This window comes from Amblyraja radiata, chromosome 22 (genome assembly GCF_010909765.2).
Source record: "Amblyraja radiata isolate CabotCenter1 chromosome 22, sAmbRad1.1.pri, whole genome shotgun sequence".
NCBI classification, from domain to species: Eukaryota; Metazoa; Chordata; class Chondrichthyes; order Rajiformes; family Rajidae; genus Amblyraja; species Amblyraja radiata.
This window is the reverse complement of record NC_045977.1, coordinates 27,250,868-27,265,936: the sequence shown is the minus strand read 5'-3', so window position 1 is coordinate 27,265,936 and position 15,069 is coordinate 27,250,868.

The window sequence follows — 15,069 nt, the reverse complement described above, 5'->3', positions numbered from 1 at the left end:
TGGTCATCGAGGCGAGACGTTAATTCGTCCTCCTCTCCCACAGACGCTGCCTGACTTGATGTGTTTTTGTCTACCTTCGATTTTCCAGCATCTGCAGTTCCTTCTTAAACACTTGATGTGTTTTCTGTTCTCATGTCAGATAACCAGCATTTGCAACTTCTGTCCTGCCTCCCTCGGTGCCTAAGTTATGTATCAGTGCCATGTGTATTATGTGAGCTATCGCAGCTCGGCAGCGAGACTTCTTCCATCTCCGAGTGTGGACCGCACGGCACCCGGCCCCGCCGCTGGATTTCAGTGAGATACTGAGGGCGCCGCGTTCAGTCCGAGCGCTGTCGGGGATCCAATCTTCTCTCTCCGATGCTGCTACGCCGGTGTTTGAAGAAGGACGGGGTTGCAGCCAAGCCGGGAATCAAGCCGCCCCACTCACCGAGGCTGGACTGTTATCCAACCCGCAATCAAACCAGAAACCAGAAAGAAGAACAGTCCAGGCTGTCCGGCATAGCTTGGAGACACAAGAGACTGCAGATGCTGCAATCTTGAACCAAACACAAAGTGCTGGAGGAACTCAGCGGGCCACGTTTAGGGTCGGGATCCTTCTTCAGTCCTTAGCATCCTGATTATGAGATCCCACCTTACAGAGTGATTGCATTTTACCAGTCTCAGTCTGCATGGCACTTTGAAGTATCCTGTGGTCAGGGAAAACAATCTAGAAATGTAACCGCCACACGCCATGCATGGCACTCGCGCCGGGGTTAGCAACTGCTGGTTGCCCTCGAACTGATGCATATATAATGCCAGGTAGTCATCAAAATAGGGGACGTTACATAACAACTCTGGTTACATAAAAACAATGCAAATTAATTGTAAATTATTATTGTTCGTTCTTTTTTTTCTGAGTTGTTGTTATATTATTTATTATGACTACATATTCTGTTGTGCTGCGGCAAGTAAAATAATTTCATTGTTCTATCTGGGACACGTAACAATAAAACACTATTGACTCTTGACTCTAAACTGTTTCGAAACTCCAGAACCAGGGGCCACAGTCTTAGAATAAAGGGGAGGTCATTTAAGGCTGAGGTGGGAAAAAAAGTTTTCACCCAGAGAGTTGTGAATTTATGGAATTCCCTGCCACAGAGGGCAGTGGAGGCCAAATCACTGGATGGATTTAAGAGAGAGTTAGATAGAACTCCAGGGGCTAGTGGAGTCAAGGGATATGGGGAGGAGGCAGGCACGGGTTATTGATAGGGGACGATCAGCCATGCTCACAATGAATGGCGGTGCTGGCTCGAAGGGCCGAATAACCTCCTCCTGCGCCTATTTTCTATGTTTCTATGAAATGAGTGCAAGTTGGCCTGGAGTTATATTTTGTGTGGCCAGGAATTAATTTCATAACTGCCCCATCTCATGGACATGCGTTCTGAACTGCCGAGTCCGTTTCTTAAGGTAATTAATAATATATTAAGTACGTAGCAAGGAACTGCAGATGCTGGTTTACATTCCAACATGCTGGAATAACTCAGCGGGACAGGCAGCAGCATCTCTGGATAGAAGGAACGGGGTTTAATAATAATAATATATTAAACTGTACATTGCAACAGCAGACTTGCATGTGTGGATCGGATTTTTAATGTAACGCGATAAGGTGTCAATTTCAACACATCAGGTTGCAGTGTATCTAATATATAACCCATCTGAGATAGACAGATTACTGGTTACATTCTTCAAGGGCTTCGGCTGAAATATATCAGATGTAATGTTTCATTCAGCCGACCATTTACAACGTATTCAATATCCAATACATGTTATACGTTACATAGTCACACAAAAACTGGAGCATCTCTGGAGAAAAGGAACAGGTGGCGTTTCGGGGCGAGACCCTTCTTCAGACTGAGAATCAGGGGAGAGGGGAAACTAGAGTTGTTAGTGATTAAGGTGCACAACAAAATCCCGTGTGGAAAGTCGAAGGTACACAAAAATGCTGGAGAAACTCAATGGGTGCAGCAACATCTATGGAGCGAAGGAAATAGGCAACGTTTCGGGACGAAACCCTTCTTCAGGCCCGAAACGTTGCCTATTTCCTTCGCTCCATAGATGCTGCTGCACCCGTTGAGTTTCTCCAGCATTTTTGTGTACCTTCGATTTTCCAGCATCTGCAGTTCCTTCTTGAACCCCGTGTGGAAAGTTGTTGCTTCGTATTTCAAACGCGCGGCATTTCAAACGTGTCTCTCATTCGCAGAGTCGGGAATAGTTCACAGCGAAGGAAGTTTAACTGCTGTAACTGAGTGTTTACTCGCACGTTTGGCCAAATACATCAGTCAGTTGTCTGACCGGCAATTGGATGAAGTGAAATCTTCAAACCATCGTTTAAAAAATAACCTGTGGGAAGGAATTACAGATGCTGGTTTACACCGAAGATAGACACAGAATGGTAGAATAACTCAGCGGGACATGCAGCATCTCTGGAGAAGGAATCCATTCCTTCTATCTCTGGATACCAGGGATCTTCTTTAGATCCAGTCACTGCTGTAATGTAAAGCTATCAGTCAACAGAGAGCAAACTGCCACTAGTACCAATGTGATGTTGACCAGACAAACAGGTTTATTTTGCTAGTTTAACTGAGGGAACTGTAAAGGCAAGAATCCTGGGCTAACTCAGTTATATCATTCGATGTTTTCTGTTCACTCAAAAAGCTCATGAAGAACAGCATCTTAGTGAGGAGGTTCCTGTTGGGCTGGATTGGAGTTTGCTTTACTGAGACATTCTGAGTCATAAATGCACTTTCCTTTACTCCTTAGCATGTTGGTGTAAACATCATCCCCTCCAAGTTGGTTTCCAAGCTCACAGAACTGGGTCCCTGGATCCTTGACTTCCTCATCCACAGACCACAGTCTGTTCGAATTGGTAGAAATACTTCACCCTCATTAACAATCAGTACGGGAGCATCTCAAGGCTGTGTATTCAGCCCCCTGCTCTACTCACTCTATACTCATGACTGTGTAGCCGGCCGGACATAGTGCAAACTCCATCTTCAAGTTTGCCGATGACACCACCATTGATGGACGAATTACAGATGGGGATGAGTCCGAGTATAGAAGTGAGATCGACCGATTGACTAAATGGTGTCAGCACAACAACCTGGCTCTCAATGCCAATGAACTGATTGTGGACTTTGGAAGAGGAAGGATGAGGGCCCACAATCCTGTTTATATGCTGGTGGAGAGAGTCAAAAACTTCAAATTCCTGGACGTGCATATTTCAGAAGATCTTGCCCTGGACCCAGCACACTGATCCAATTATAAATAAAGCACTTTGGAACTGTTTCATGTTGCTGATATGAGCAGATCGCAGTAATATGCAGTGAGACACTGCTCAAAATCACCAACATTATTCTGCACAAAATGTTACCACAATATTGCCTGCTTCCTTGGCAGATTGAAGAGGCCTAATCTCAGCGATTATTTAATTCTAATATCAAACTCCTTCTCTGAACATGATCTCCACATTTTCTTTTCATTAAGTTTTTGATCACGCCTCCTAGTTCCTCAGCCTCTGAGGGTTTTTGTTTGTTTGTCCAGGTGGCAAAACTCAAACAACCAGAATGAAATATAAATGTGATCATCCCGAGGTTAGCTGGTGTAGGAGGGACAGACTAAGAGTGAAATAGTCACATCAGCTGAAATTTCCTGAAAAAAATATTCATCTGTCCCTTCAACCATTTGAAGTGTTTAGAGTCAATCCCGAGCATAACAAGGGAAAAGACAAAGAAATAAGTTACAGGTGGCATCTTGGTAAAAGTACAGGGTTTTGGAGTTTCAAAAACTGCAGAGGCAGGAAATCTGAAACCAGAGAACATAGAACAGCACAGAAGATAGACACAAAACGCTGGAGTAACTCAGCGGGACAGGCAGCATCTCTGGAGAGAAGGAATGGGTGGCATTTTGGGCCGAGACCCTTCTTCAGTCTAGTTAGGGAAAAGGGAAACAACCAGAACAGTACAGCACAAGAACTGCCGATCCAGCTCACGATGTCCACGCCAAGTCCTGAGCTAAGAGTTTAATTTTGTTTTTTATTGTCACGTGTTCCGAGGTTCATCACCGTACTTGTCCATTGACTTTAGCTCAAAATGAGTGCTGTTGCAAAACCCCCTCTGCCAATCTTACAGAAATTGGTCGGGCCATCAGTCTGCTTGGAATCGTTGCCCCTTCAACGACCGTCATTGGCATTCTCTGGAAGGAATCCAAACACAGCTCACAGCTATTCCACCAAGTCAACAGGTAATTTAATTAGAGCCCAGAATGATCAGGGAAGTGTGGTCCGCCATATCATCCTATTCACACTACTCTTTGTTTTAGGTAAATAAAGCAATTATCTACTTCATGGAAGCTTTCCGCTCTATTCCCTTTGATGTGTTTGTTTACCCTGAGCCAGAGAACCTTTGCTTTGCGGACATTATTTACCCAGATCTGTCTTAATCACCAGACATAAAAGGGAATGCAGATGCTGGAATCTGGAGCAAAACACAAACATTTGGAGGAATTCAACAGGTTGGGCAGCATCTAATGGAGGCCAAAGGGGAGGTGAAATTTCTGGTCACAACCCTGCACCAGGACTGAGAGTGTAGAGGGAAGATAGCCAGTATAAAAAGAGGTGAGAGGAAGGGGAGGGACAGAAGTTGGTAAGTGATGTCAATAGGTGATAAGTCGACTAAAAATAGCGGAGTCAGGGGATGTGGGGAGAAGGCAGGAACGGGATACTGAGTTGGATGATCAGCCATGATCACATTGAATGGCGGTGCTGGCTCGAAGGGCCGAATGGCCTACTCCTGCACCTATTGTCTATTGTCTATTGACTCTGGGCATTGGGAAGGTTGAATGAAGGGCAGATGGAGACAGGTGAAGGAGAGGGGAGTGTGGAGACAGAGGTTGGTGAGTGATAGGTGGAAATAATGGTCTAGGATGGAGGAGGGAGGGGGAATGCTGAGTCAGAGTCTGTAATTGGGTAAGTGGAATCAGACAGGGGAAGGATGGTGGGTAGATGATAGCAGAAAGGGGTGAAGATAGGAATGTAAGCTGGGAAGAAGAAACCCATAAGAAACTGAGGGTCTTAATCACCGGATGTGCCCATTCCAGGTGGATCACTGGCACTGAATGTGTGATTGGGTAATAATATTTATCCAGTTCCTTTTAGTTCCTGAAGACAGGGAGACGTCATGGGTGGGGATGTGATAGTGGGGCGGGGGAGGAGGTGACCGGGGCATACAGGGAGCTGGTGGACTGACAGGGCACAGGAAAGGGTCTGGCACCCTTAGGCAGGTGTGGGTGGGTGGTCAGCTGAGCAGCGTCTACAGCTGGATCATAGCGTTGCCTCATAGTAGTTTATAAAGTAGAATGTCTCCGTTCATCTCTCCATCATCTCCATATAGACTGCCGCTATATTTTCATTCTTTGCTCGTGGTCTTGTGGCAACAACATTTCAAGTTGTACACTGAAGCTTTCTCCCTCTAACACTCTCCGGGTGAGTAAAGTTATCTTCCACTCCTGACCAGTCTAATTATTTTAAATCCTTTCCCCAAGCTATTGACCTCCCTCTGTTAGTGCTATAGTCCTTCCTAATCCACTCTTTGTGTGTTTGAAAGTAGTTTTTTTTCCAACAACTTTCCACCTCTGCTCCAGAGAAAACATCCACAGTCTGATCTATCTAGGAGTCACCATATGGTGCAGTTGGAAGCCTTATGGGCCTGTCCCACTTAGGCAAATTTTTAGGCGACTGCAGGAGACCATGAATTATACATAAATCACACGTATATTTTGCAAGATAAAATAAATATGACTTCAAAAACCAAGAGGTTAATGCAAAAGATAACTGGACAAATACCTGTAAGTCCATGATGGGGCAGGAGGTCTCCTTAATGGCCCATTGCAGAGGTAAGATTAGGGTTGTACAGATCAGTTCAAGAACCTGATAGTAGTAGCTGTTCCTGAACCTGGTGTGGGACATCAGGCTACTGTACCTCCTGCCCAATGGTAATCGAAGCAAGAGTACAGGGTCTGGATGGTGGGGTTCCTTGATGAGCATTTTGAGGGAAAAGAAAATATCTCTTGACATTACTGAGTTAGCCCAGGGTTCTGGCCTTTACAGATCCCTCAGTTAACCTTGCAAAATAAACCTGTTTGTCTGGTCATTATCACATTGGTACTAGTGGCAGCTTGCATTCTGTTGCTTGACAGCTTCACATTACAGCAGTGACTAGATCTAAAGAAGATTTACCTCTCTTTGGAACATCCTGAAAGGGCATGACGGCCGCTGTGGAAAGCACGTGTCACTGGATGTTCATCGACTCGATGAAAGATACACTTTGGTCTGCCCGAAACTTGTTGGTCTCCCAATACAACGTACTCCCGTAAGGGAAAACTGCCAAAAGGCACATTCCAAGCTGCAGGAGTACGTGCTAAGGGATGTACTGAAGCTCGGTGCAGCCTACCCAGTTGTTTTTTGGGAAGACCTATTGTCTAAGGTCCCATTGGACATCGGTGGGCTGGGTTCTGCGGAAAAGCCTCTCAAACTCTTCAAGTATGCATCATCTAAAGAGGCCATGTTAGTACACAAACTATAAAGATATAGACATCATAACATGATGAATGGATTTTTCCGATGGCGCAATAATGTGAAGAACATCGTGCAGTGTGGTCTTGGGATGGAGGGCGTGAGGGTGAATGGGAGGGTTGCTGGTTGGAATTGTGAATTAGGAGCCAGGATCATCATGCTTTGGTTACACCCACATCCCAGAGTTAAACATGTAACTGAGCCCTCCCACATGTCAGCTTGTGTCCACATACAGCTTCCTGAACCTGTACCTGTGTGTGTGTTTGTGTGTGCGTGAGTGTGTGTGCGTGTGTGCTCACATGTGTGCGTGTGTGCGTGCTCACGTGTGTGCGTATGCGCGTGCTCACGTGTGTGTGTGTTTGTGTGTGTGTGTGCTCACGTGTGTGTGTGTGTGTGTGTGTGTGCTCACGTGTGTGTGTGTGTGTGTGTGCTCACGTGTGTGTGTGTGTGTGTGTGCTCACGTGTTTGTGTGTGTGTGTGCTCACGTGTGTGTGTGTGTGTGTGCTCACGTGTGTGTGTGTGTGCTCACGTGTGTGTGTGTGTGTGTGTGTGTGTGTGTGTGTGTGTGTGTGTGTGTGTGTGTGTGTGTGTGTGTGTGTGTGTGTGTGTGTGTGTGTGTGCTCACGTGTGTGTGTGTGTGTGCTCACGTGTTTGTGTGTGTGTGTGTGTGTGTGTGCTCACGTGTGTGTGTGTGTGTGCTCACGTGTGTGTGTGTGTGTGTGTGTGTGTGTGTGCTCACGTGTGTGTGTGTGTGTGTGTGTGCTCACGTGTGTGTGTGTGTGTGCTCACGTGTGTGTGTGTGTGTGTGTGTGTGTGCTCACGTGTGTGTGTGTGTGTGTGTGTGCTCACGTGTGTGTGTGTGTGTGCTCACGTGTGTGTGTGTGTGTGCTCACGTGTGTGTGTGTGTGTGTGTGTGTGTGTGTGTGTGCTCACGTGTGTGTGTGTGTGTGTGCTCACGTGTGTGTGTGTGTGTGTGTGCTCACGTGTGTGTGTGTGTGTGTGTGCTCACGTGTGTGTGTGTGTGTGTGTGCTCACGTGTGTGTGTGTGCTCACGTGTGTGTGTGCTCACGTGTGTGTGTGTGTGTGTGTGCTCACGTGTGTGTGTGTGTGTGTGTGTGTGTGCGCGTGTGTGTGTGCTCACGTGTGTGTGTGTGTGTGTGTGTGTGCTCACGTGTGTGTGTGTGTGTGTGTGTGCGCGTGTGTGTGTGCTCACGTGTGTGTGTGTGTGTGTGTGCTCACGTGTGTGTGTGTGTGTGTGTGTGCTCACGTGTGTGTGTGTATGTGTGTGTGTGTGTGTGTGTGTGTGTGTGTGTGTGTGTGTGTGCGCGTGTGTGTGTGCTCACGTGTGTGTGTGTGTGTGTGCTCATGTGTGTGTGTGTGTGTGTGTGTGTGCTCACGTGTGTGTGTGTATGTGTGCCCACGTGTGTGTGTGTGTGTGTGTGTGTGTGTGTGTGTGCTCACGTGTGTGTGTGCTCACGTGTGTGTGTGTGTGTGTGCTCACGTGTGTGTGTGTGTGTGCTCACGTGTGTGTGTGTGTGTGTGTGTGCTCACGTGTGTGTGTGTGTGCTCACGTGTGTGTGTGTGTGTGTGTGCTCACGTGTGTGTGTGTGCTCACGTGTGTGTGTGTGTGTGTGTATGTGTGCCCACGTGTGTGTGTGTGTGTGTGTGTGTGCTCACGTGTGTGTGTGTGTGCTCACATGTGTGTGTGTGTGTGTGTGTGTGCTCACGTGTGTGTGTGTATGTGTGCTCACGTGTGTGTGTGTGTGTGTGTGTGCTCACGTGTGTGTGTGTGTGTGTATGTGTGCCCACGTGTGTGTGTGTGTGTGTGTGCTCACATGTGTGTGTGTGTGTGTGTGTGTGCTCACGTGTGTGTGTGTATGTGTGCTCACGTGTGTGTGTGTGTGTGTGCTCACGTGTGTGTGTGTGTATGTGTGCCCGTGCCCACGTGTGTGTGTGTGTGTGTGTGTGTGTGTGTATGTGTGTGTGTGCCCACGTGTGTGTGTGTGTGTGTGTGTGTACACTCATCTGTGTGTGCAGACAAGTGCCTAAGTGTGTGACCAACTATGTAGGTGTTTGTGCGCCAATTGTCTTGGGCTCCATGGTCACTCTCTGTGAAGTCCATGTCATGTGTCTGGGACGCAGACCAACATTAAAATATCCCACATGTAGGCAGCCGGTGAGTGATCGATGCTGTGGGGGGAGTTGATGGGAATGTGGGGAGAGTAAATGAGATTAACATAAATGAGTGTTCGGTGGGCTGAAGAAACTATTCCTATTCCATGTGACAAGTTCTGAATGAATGCATTACAGCTCTCAAGGAAGAAGCGGTGACAGAGGTATTGACACTCAACAGGAAGTTCTAGAAATGATGAACCAAGACGGAGAGGAGATATTAAGCATTACCACTGTTCCCGTCTTATACAGTTCCAGTGTGACCTCCTTGCTCTCAGTGTCTCTGCCACCAATGGACGATGTCCAAAGTGCATTTGTAATCTGTCCTGCTAACTTCTGGGACCTATGGACGTGCTCTCCAAGAACCTTGTGCTTTTCTTCACTTCCTACTGTCCTTAACGCTGTGCACTCCCTTGTCTTGTTTGCTCTCCCCACAAATGTGTTCCCTCCCATCTCTCCAGTTGAAGCAATCGGCCATTTTTGGGTCCACCGATCCAATTCATTCCAGCTGACAACAACGGGCCATTATGGAATCCACCCTTCCTGAGGTCATCAGTTGCTGGTCCTGATTTGTTCTGGCCCTTTCTAGCTTCCAGTTTCCGCCCCACCCCCCTCTGCTTCCCCCCCCCCCCCCCCTCCCACCCACCCTACCTCTTTCTTTCAGTCTGAGGAAAGGTTCCGACCTAAAACATTAACTATTCCTTCTCTCTAGAGATGCTCCCTGACCCGTTGATAATACTTCAGCATTTTGTGCCTATCATAGGAAGCAGGAGCTGATAATGTATTTCTGCAGGCACAGACAAGATGGGTGGAATGGCCTCTTTTGTTATCATAAACTTACTGATTCTAGAGAGATGTTCATATTCTGCCATCACAGCAATTCTAATGGATCGTTAGAACAGAGAGAGGTGGTGGGGCTGGTAAATCATCCTCAGTTAGACTTTGTGAATCAGGTTACACGTCAGCTCAACACTTCAGGATAGTTTGGATCCAGCTCTGACTAACGGATCAACTGTTCTCCCATCCAACCAATGTTGACGTATTTTATGATGACACATTTATCTCATATTTAACTAAAAATGTTTTAAATATTGTGACTTTTCGCCGTATCAATTTTGCTACCTGTTGTGCATCTACATGGGAATTAAAACTTCGAGGGATCTTCAGCCTTTGTTAGAATCAACAGTCCCCACTGTATACAGACGGCAAAGGTTTAAAGATTCGGTGCAATGGTTATAATTACGCTCATTACCATTGCAGTGTCAATGATTTTGATTTTAAGAGTTGCACTGTTTCATGTCGTCATTCATTCCCAGCTCACTCTGCTCAAACCTTGCAAACTGTGGATTCACAAGCACCATTCAGCTGTCATCTCCTGAACATTAAGGATATTGGCCATGAGCCAGGAGCTGGTTAGTGTTTCACAACAATGTTACAAAGCCGGTGGAGAAATGCACGTTCCACTAGGTCTGGCGATGGCAGCCAGGAATCTGGTCGGAGTCCATTGTGCACGAAACCAGGGGACAGCGTTGGCCAGTGGCCACTAATACGTCTTTATTACGACTCCAGGTGTGGAATCAGCCAAAGAAAGTGGTGTAGAAAGGCTTAACTACATTACCAAATAGAGAGCCTGCAGGAAGTCTCTCCTACCCATCTCATCCAGCTCGGAACATATCCTCAGACTTAATTCACAATATTCAATGGTCATAGAGTCTAGTCATGGAGTGATGCAGCGTGGAAACAGGCCTTTAGGCCCAATTTGCCCACACCAGCCAACATGTCCCCGCTACATAAGTCCCACCTGCCTGCGTTTGGTCCATATCCCACCAAACTGGTCCTATCCATGCACCTGTCTAACTACTTCTTAAACGTTGGGCTAGTCCCTGCCTCAACTACCTCCTCTGGCTGCTTGTTCCATACATCCACCACCTTTTGTGTGAAAACGTTACTCCTCAGATTCCTATTAAGTTTTTTCTCCTTCACCTTAAACCTATGCCCTCTGGTCCACAATTCGCCTACTCTGGGCAAGAGACTTGGTGCGTTTACCCGATCTATTCCTCTCATGATTTTATACACCTCTATAAGATCACCCAACATGTGTCCCAGCCTAATCAACCTCTCCCTATAGGTCAGATCCTCTAGTCCTGGCAACATCTTCATAAATCTTCTCCGTACCCTCTCCAGCTTGACAACATCTTTCCTATAACATGGTGCCCAGATCAGAACTTAATACTCGCAAAGCGGCATCACCAAAGTCTTATACAACATGACCTTTGGAAACCTTCCGGGTCTTTGGAGAGCTGAACATTATAGCTTGGGGACATTAGCTGGAATAATGATAATGTTGCCCATCTTGTCCTCATCCCTCATTCCATCCCCTCACCCCTTTCAGCGTTTATCTAGTTCCCCTTGGAAGTCACTTTTAAGACTTTTTGGTCTTAATAGAGTTTGAGGGTGGTGGGTATATGGAATGAGCTGCCAGAGGAGGTAGTGAAGCAGTTACAATAACTACATTTAAAGGACGCTTGGATAGGTACATGGATAGGAAAGGTTTAGAGGGTTATGAATCAAAATGTGAGCAAATGGGACCATATCCTGGTCGCCATGGACGAGTTGGGCCAAAGATCTCGTTGCATGCTGTATGACTCTACGATTCTATTACTTGCTAACACTCCTTGGTCCCACTCCCTTAAACTGCGGTCTCTGCCACTTTGAAGCACAGGGTCACCAGGCACATAACCACTTTGTAACACACAGTGCCCTGGATTGGAAATATACCACAGTGTCTGCATCACCTCTCTCACACCCTGGCACCTCCTACTGAGGGAGTACCTCCACCACACAGATTGCAGTCACCTCACCACCTCACCCCCCATTCTCAACAATGAGTCCATACAGAGAATAGACACACAAAGCTGGAGTAACTCAGCGGGACAGGATGCATCCCTGGAGAGAAGGAATGGGTGAAGTTTTGGATCGACACCCTTCTTCAGACTGGTTAGGGAGAAGGGAAATGAGAGATATAGGCGATGATGTAGGGAGATAAGGAACAATGAATGAAAGATATGCCAAAAAGTAATGATGATGAAGGAAACAGGCCAGTGTTAGCTGTTTGTTGGGTGAAAACGAGAATGACTTGGGTGGGGGAGGGATAGAGAGAGAGGGAATGCCGGTGCTACCTGAAGTTAGAGATATCAATATTCATACCACTGGGCTGTAAATGAGAAATATGAGAAGCAGTTCCTCCAACAGCAAATACAGTTATACAGTAAATACAGAGATTGGATACAGGAAATTGCAATCAAAAGCAGTCGTCCCCAACTCAATTCTCCACCCAAATACAGACACATTAATATGCAGTGCCTTCCAAACCCATCCCAGTGACTCTGAACTATGTGAAAGATGAGTGCATTCTGAGTAATACTTTGGCTCCCGGACAGCAGTAAACATGCAGGGCCCTCATACAGTCCCAGGTGCTGACAACAGCTATTTGTTAGTAGACGCCTCCAACCACTGACATCTGTTTGAAGCACCAATCTCACTGCGTCAGTTAAGCCATCTTCTTCTGGGGGAAAAAAAACTGGGCATGGCAATCAATCAAATACATTCACCAGTCTGAAGAAGGGTCTCGACCCCGAAACACCACCCATTCCTTCTATCCATAGATGCTGCCTGTCCCGCTGAGTTACTCCAGCATTTTGAATCAAATACTTTCAGCAAGATTGGAGAATGTTTCTTCATCTTAATGCAGAACAGAGCCTTAGTATATGAGGGGAAAGTCGGACAGTATTCTTCAGCAGGTAGAACTATTCCTATGGAACCGATCCACTTTCAAAACCCACCCGCTCCCTCACAGATCAAAGGCAGTTTTATAAACTGTAGATGCATCCATAGTAAATGCTCAGCGTAGGGTTCAGATAACATTTTGCATATGATACCATTCCCCCCCACACTGCCTCACCTCTGAAACTCATACTCTCCACCATGGTGGCATGCTGGACTAATTGCTGGATAGTATTCAGGAGCACACAGAAACAAGTCTGATGATCAGCAGTACTGGGAAATTAGGGGAGTGGGATGCCTGAGAACACCTTCACCTCAAATCACCACCATGACCTTGGACATATTGCTCTCCATAGTGTTTAAGAAGGAACTGCAGATGCTGGAAAATCGAAGGTACACAAAAATGCAGGAGAAACTCAGAGGGTGCAGCAGCATCTATGGAGCGAAGGAAATAGGCAACGTTTCGGGCCGAAACGTTACCTATTTCCTTCGCTCCATAGATGCTGCTGCACCCGCTGAGTTTCTCCAGCATTTTTGTGTACCTAGGCTCTCCATAGTCACTGGTTCAAGTTCCAGAACTCCCTATGTCGGGTCACTGTGTGACCAGTTCACCACCTCTCTCACACGTCACAACTGGGAGGCTCCTCTTATTTGTTCATGGACTGAAACATTTCCTCCTCCATAACAGTCGTGGCTACACTCCAGAGAACGTCAGAGATCAACGTTTATGCAATTCTGTGAATGGGTGACGCTTTGGGTCGAGAGCCTTCTTCAGACTGAAGAAGGGTCTCGACCCGAAATGGCACTCATTCTTCTCTCTAGAGATGCTGCCTGTCCCGCTGAGTTACTCCAGCATGTTGTGTCTATCCTCAATGTATAACGAGCTTCTGCAGCTCCTTCCTACACATTTAATAAAGCAAAATATTGCTTAGTAGCTGCACAATCTTCTGAGCCACTGTTGCTGCCATTATAGAATAGAATAGAATAGTTTATTTATTGTCATTGTAACATGAACCATGTACAACAAAATTGTATTGGCATTCTGCTTGAGGAGGGTTTGCTGAGAACTTCTTTGATTCCTTGCATTTATTTTCTGTTGAAGAAGTGTTGAGTGAGCCCTTTGTGTGCATCAATCACAGATCGCCACTCTTTCCCAGACAGTCCTTCACAATTGAGGGTGAGTTGCTTCCATTGCAGTTCTTTGAGTTCTTTAGGTGATTGATGAGACCAATGCAGGAAGACTGTGGTCTGCACTGGTAGACCTGCAGCCTCACAGTGCCATAGACCCAGTCCAATTCTCACCTCCAGTGCTGTCTATGTTCTTCCTGTGACTGTGTAGGTTTCCCATGGTTGCTCCATTTTCCTTCCACATCCCAAAGACGTGCAGGTGGGTACATTAATTGACCTCTGTAAATTGCACCTCGTGTGTAATTGAATTGAATTGAATTGAATTGAATTCCTTTCATTTATAAGTGAAGATAGAATGTGAGGAGAGTTGCCGGGAATGCGGGGAGAATGAGCATTGGGATTCATGGAGGATTAGTGCAAATGGGTGGCTGATGGTGCGGACTGGGTGGGCTGACGGGCTGGTTTCTTTGCTTGATCTCGTTATGAATCTGTGGAGCTTGAAGATTTTTTATCATAGTCAGAGAAGGAAGTGCCTGGTGTATAATTTGGGATTTTAAAAATGCCCCGGATTCCAACATCTGCAGTCTTGTGATTCCATATAGTTTGGGATGTTGTGCATTCCCCTCACTCATTGAGCTTGGATTCTGCCTGTTTCAAAGTATCAGTGCTTTTCCAAATGTCTCTTCACCAGTTTGAACAGTCTTGGGCCTTGGTTTCCGTGATTCCTGTCATGTTTCTTCAAGGAGGACGGATGTGAAGTCCCCCTGTGTCTTGGCAGAACTTTTTTTGCGTGTGTGTGGTCAGAATTCCACACACCAGGCACTGGATTTAAGGTGACTAGTCGGAATCACGGTTGCTTTATTCAGCTGTTTGTCTCTTCAGCAGCAAACTAATTCCACAGATTGTAGGAATCAGTATAAAAGGTTCAGTACAGCACTCTGTCAATTGCAAGGACAAATTACATTCAAGTTACTAACCAGGGGATCAAAGGGACAATGAGGGCTCCCCTCTCAGTTACAAACCTCCCAACCCTGGGCAGTCCACTCTCCCTGTATCAAGTTGCAGGTCACTGAGCCCAGGAAATCCTTGCAGGTGATGGAAGAAAATGACCTCCATTTAGGCTGTCTGAAAGACACAGAAGAATCCTAGTGTAAAACACCAGCTGCCTTGTGGTGCATATTCCTTACATCAATGTTTTCCCCGCCCCAACCCTCACCTCCCCCAACCCTACCGGTTACTTTGCTCCTTCTTTCACCGTGTAGACCCCCATGATGTCTTTCTTCACCTGCTCTCCATCACTTGCTTCCGCCGACAGGCAAACGAAGCCCAACTTATTACAGTCCCACAAGCACATTTTCTGGCTGGGTCCAGATGACTAT